Below are 6,000 nucleotides of genomic sequence, written 5' to 3' on the forward strand. Positions count from 1 at the left end.
GAGTCTGATTTAATGACTGTGGAATTGCCCAGAGGGAGATCTACAGGTAGGTACGTCTGCTCACTATGGCATCCTTGCCATGTCCCCAGGCATTCAATGTTGTCGGTGACTAGGGCCTCCCACACCACATCTAGAGGACACGACAACTGCAGTGTCTTGAGTAGTGAGGCCAAATGTTCCTAATGGTGGTGGTGGGAGAGCAATCGCCTCTCAACCTTACCTCCGCACTGTGTTCTGATGTTGCAGTGTGAAGGATGTGCCAAGCGTAAGTTGGATATTGAGAACCGGAAGTTCGACAGGTGAGGCACAAGCGGCACATGAGACCGTGGCTGAGAGGCTGGAAGCAGGCCGTGGATAGTGAAGACGGCCATCGGAGCGCCAGGGGCCTCCCAGCCAAGGTAGATCAATGTAGACACTAAATATTATCGGAGGGGGTCTCAGTGGATTTCATTACAGCGTCAGAAAGGTACCAGCTCCAGGGTCCGTAAAGGAGGGAGGATGCACACGCAGCTGGGTGGTCTCAGATAGTTTGGTGTTATGTCGATCAGGGCTCAAAATGACTCCACAGGTGCCTGGTTGAGCTGTCCAAAAATGAGGGTGGAAGGCAGATATGAAAGATCCATTTAGCGGTGGTAATAAGGATCTTTAACTGTAGAGCTTTCTGATGTGGTGACCATCTGAGATGGCGTCTAAGCCACGTTATAGGTAATATTTTAATACAGTGGTGGGTACACCTATTTTCAATGTGCAATTTTTTGCAAGTCACAGAGGAATTGCTTGCATCATTGGTTTGGCTTGACAAATTTCAGCCTGCCCAGTTATTGGGCCTATTGATATTATCATTGCCTGTGAATATAAGGCTATAAGCCTTCATGAAATTACACAGCTTCATTCAGTATCGGTATGAACTTGGAGGTATAGCAGTTATCATGGCTAATCCCCGCTCGGTGGGTCTACAAGTTTGGGTCGTAACTAGTCTCTGGCTCCAACTATATCCTGTGTCTTGCTATTTGTCACGAAAGCCAGATAATGGGAATACTCTTGATCTCTGCTTGAGTGACACTTTACCACCAGAGAGGTACAGAGTCTAACAGAAGAGAGACATTTATCAGGGATTCACACAGGGAATATGGTCTTAGCTACTCTCAACCGCAGGTCACAGTCCTCTAGGGTGTGCAGAGCAGATAATTTGGAGAACTACGAAGTAACTGTAAGGCAGAATGGAATGTAGCCTCAAGTATATGGAAATTCAGGAACTGGACGGATGCTGTGCGATGATCAGCAGTATAGCCACGAGTCTTGATAGTGGAATAGGCGGAGCAGGTAGTACTGTGAAGTGAGGAACTGCCGGACTCAGAAGGACTGAGGTATACACTAGTGTAGTAATTCAGGAACAGGACAGATGCTGAGCGATGCAGTATAGTCACAGGTCTTAGCAGCGGGTTAGGCTGGACAGGCTTAGCTGTAAAGTGATGAGCTGCAGAGAGCAGAAGTGTGGAGATCCACACAGGTGCTATATCTCTGGAACAGGGCCGATGAGCTATACTCTGCAGGGAGGTCACAGGTCTTGACTGTGGAATAAGCTGAACAGGTAACGCTGTGAAGCGATGAACTGCAAAGAGCAGAAGCACTGAGATCCACACAGGTGTTATAACTCTGAAACAGGACTGATGATGAGCAAAGCAGCATCTGATGAATGAACAGCCTAAACCACGAAGTCAGGAACAAAATTATGAGCATGAATAAGAGTCAGAGGTGATGCTTCCTATCCGGTAGGGAGACCTGATGCTCTGACACTCCTAGAAAGGAGGAGGACCCTTATAAAAGGGAACTGGCTGGTGATCATCCAATCACCGCGGAGCAGAGGTTTTAAAAAAGTTCCCGGGGCTGCGCATGTGCAGAATACTTGGCAAGGTGGCGTCCAAGGATAGAGGAATGCCAGGCTGTACAGCAGATATCAGTAACCAAGGGAAGCTAATAGATCAGAATGAAATTAAACCAGTGAGATGCGTGATACTATTAAGTTACTCTGGATTATCATTCAATATATTGACACAGACATTATCTAGGGCTCACCGATTAGCACTATACATTTCGAATTACACCGTTGGCTCAATCTGATGGGATACTTTATGTAAACTTGTGGCATCCAATACAGTGGCACAGCTATTTCACGATTTGGGATTGCAGGACTTAATGGAGCTTTTAATCATTGATTGCCAGAAAGCTTATATCAGTTATTTAACTCTTAAGACTTCTAATTTGGGACAAGTTTGTCGTGGTTATATTTCCTCTGCACTGATTTCCATTTGCTTTTGTATTATAGCCTGCATTTTGGACACATATGATAACAATGAGATCATTCAGAGGTACAAAATATTGACCCACATCACTTGACACATTTACACTATGTTTATGAAGTAACCGTGGGTACACATTGCTGGAAAAGGACTACCTAGAGTTTACCTCATGGTGATTTTACGTGGCAATTTTCAGACGCTTTAGGATTGATGCGCCACATAGTAACTCTAGCCCACCCCCCCATTAGTTTTCTTTGTTGTGAAGTTATATGTTCTCGGTGGTTGAACCCCCATGGCTACACGTGCAGTTAAAATTACCAAAAAGGATGCTATTGCTATGTAAATTATAGAATCTGGTAGTGGACTACAACTATTTGATTTTTTGCTTGATCTAGTGCGGTGTTACTTGCCTTCTAACTAGAGGTCAGAGGTCATGGGTGTTGGGTTGCCATCATCTCACATACTGCCTATCTGGTTGACTTAGGTAGACAATAGGAAGAATTTAGTACACTGGGAGATGTCACTTATACTGGTAAACATGGGAATTTTCTCCCGCAACATTCCTTAAGTTTGATGCAGACCATTTTAATTTATCAGCTTAGATCTGAGGCACCCATTTAGATTGGTTTGGGGCAGCTACTGCTGCAGCTTTGGCAAGATCTCAAGGGAAGCAATAAAGCGCTCAGGATGAGAGAGAGTCCAGTAACTACAGGATCTCTTTGTGCAGTCCAAACATGCTTCAAGGTCAAGGTTGCTCACTTCCTGCAGGTTAATCAAGGGCACACATAGTATTCTGAATTCACAGGAACATACCATTTCACTCTGATGTCAGACTTTGAGTTGCCAGACCTTCACTGGCTGCTTCGGACATATCTCTGGTCACATCTGCATGGCACGTAGTTGGCAAGCTGCAGAGGGGTATGGAGACACAGGTATATTTCACCCTTAACCAAAGCACAATATCTTCTAGTCTTTAGGATTGGGACAGATACTGCTGCGGTTTTGGACATGTCTTCCATTGCAGAATTACAGCACTTAGGATGATGAAAGTCCGATAACTTCTAGACATGTATAATGCCTACTGGCATTGAGAGTTGGCATTCGGTACAAAGAGGACGTGGCCAATAGTAACAAATACAGGCCCACATTGATCTGAATTTATGGCAATTAATTATGTTCTTGTTTCCGGGTAGTAGACCCTTTGGATGTGCTAGTCCGGTTAGTCCCTGCCTGCGGGCTGCCCCCCTCAGCAAATTCCAGTTTATGCGCAACTGAAGCACCTATTAGTCAGAGTGGTCGTGGGCAATGGATGCAGAGTCCGACTTATGATAAGGAGGACATATGCCTGGCTCGACTGTGCTCTAAATTTGAGGGCATTAGACCCATCGAAAGGGAGCTCTGGTTGGGGTATGCCAGCGGTGTCCACTCACCAAATATCAGTTTAATGTGCTGTTTAAGTGCACATTAGCGCACATGGCTGTTGTATACCCTCCCCCCACCTCCCTTCCCTGTCGGTAACCTGAGGCATGCTGCTTGTCGCTGTTAGCGGAGGCATAAGTGGTGTTTTCCTGATTTTTCCCTGGGACTCAGCCTGATTAGCTCTGTGCCTCCAGGATTTGCAGGTTTGTTTACCTTTATATGGGTTGCCATTATTCTTCCCTTCCTCGGTTCAGCTACCCATGGTGTGGCATGCCTGGTATTGGTGGTACGCCAAGTGCCAAAACTTTGTATGGGTATTTGTTTGTTTGTTTGTTCCTGTTTAGGGGCGGGTGGAAGAACTGTTCAGATATGTGTGATCAGACACTTCTATATTTTCTGGGCTGCTCAGCACAAGCTGGCCCATGGTTGGTCAGCCTCCACCCGCAAAATAAATGTAAGGTGGTAAAGGCAAGAGAGGCATTGTTTGGACGGCCCTGCTGCCTCTCTTCTCAGCCAAAGTGTACGCCACAGGTTCTTCTAATGTCCTAGCTCTTCACTTAGGTGGGAACGACCAAGGTAAATGTGATTCGCTAGGATTTTGATATCCATTAGGGAGGATCTGAGTTACTGCCATTCACAGTAACTGGCCCAAAGTGCGCTTATACTGGTCAGAGGTGTTTCCCAGACCATCTTGGAAAAATATAAAAACATAGTATTTGACAGCCGATAAGACCCGTTTGGCCCATCTAGTCTGCCCAATTTTAACCTATGATAACCTCAAATCCTATTTGATCCTTTATTATTTGTAAGGATATCCTTATGTCTATCCCAAGTATGTTTAAATTGCTCTACTGTATCAGCCTCCCCACCTCTAATGGGAGGCTATTCCACTTTCCACTATCCTTTCTGTGAAATAGTTTTTTCTCAAATTTCCTCTGAACCTACTTCCCACCAGTTTCAGTGCATGTCCTTGTGTTTTAATATTTCTCTTCCTTTGAAGAATGTTTCCCTCCTGTACCTTGTTAAAACCCGTAATATATTTGAAAGCTTCTATCATGTCCCCCATTCCCTTCTCAGCACCAAACTATACACTTACTCTTTCTGAGTAAGTTTTCTGCTGTAGGCCATGCACCCACCCACCTTCCTTCCCCCTAAGCAACCAAGCATCTGACATGCCTTTCTCATTGCTTTGATACATTGCTTACCTGCCTTTAAATCACCTGAAATAGTGACTCCTAGATCCCTTTCCTCCTCAGTAGTTTCCATTATAGTGTCATTAATACTATATGTAGCCTTTCAGTTTTTGAAACCCAAGTACATGATTTAGCATTTTTTTGGTATTAAACCATAGCTGTCACTCTATTGACCATTCCTCTAGTCTACCCATCAATCATTTGTTTTACCCCTCCTGGTGTGTCTACCCTGTTGCATATCTTTGTGTCATCTGCAAAAAGCCATACTTTCCCTTCAATGCCATTTGCAATGTCACCAATAAAGATAATAAAAAGCACTGGTACAGATCCTTGAGGTACTTCACTGGTAACCTTTCCTTCATGTGAATGCACTCCATTAAATATAACTGTTTCCTATTCTGCAACCAAGATCATAGCCGTTTAACCATCTTAGAATCCAACCCCAAGGTTTCAAGTTTAACACTTTGATGTGCGACTGTGTCACAGGCCTTACTAAAATCTAGATAACCTCCATCTACACCTCCCCCCTTGATCTATTACTTTAGTCACCAAGCCAAAAAAGTCAATAAGATTTGTTAGACGCGACCCCCCCCCCAGTAAATCCATGCTCTTTGGGATCCTGTAAGTTACCGGATTTGAGATATTCTACAACTCTCTCTTTTAGGAGTGTTTCCATCAATTTCTCTACTACTGATGTAAGACTCACTGGTCAGTAGTTACTGGCCTCTTCCTTGCTTCTACTTATGTGCAGTGGGACTACACCCACTACTACCCACTGACTGGGTCATTTTCATATCAGCTTGTGTCTTTGCACATCTGATTAACTTCTTAGTCTCCTTCTGTCTAAAATACACCTCTTTGTCTTCATTATTCTGAGTCTGGAGAAGCAATAATCCCAGCCCTTTCATGAAGACCTTAGTTAAAAAGCTCAATTGTTCTTGGTCGATATGGACAAGTCCCTTGAAGTGGGGAGGTTTAGCGATTTGCCACCCGTTAATCACGGTGGAGCAAACTCTCCAGTACAGAAAGGACGGAGTGCACCTCTTGGAGGACGGTGTGGCTCTTTCTAGAATTATTGGGGAAGTTAG

Source organism: Mixophyes fleayi, chromosome 11 (assembly GCF_038048845.1).
Source record: "Mixophyes fleayi isolate aMixFle1 chromosome 11, aMixFle1.hap1, whole genome shotgun sequence".
In the NCBI taxonomy this organism is placed as follows: Eukaryota; Metazoa; Chordata; class Amphibia; order Anura; family Limnodynastidae; genus Mixophyes; species Mixophyes fleayi.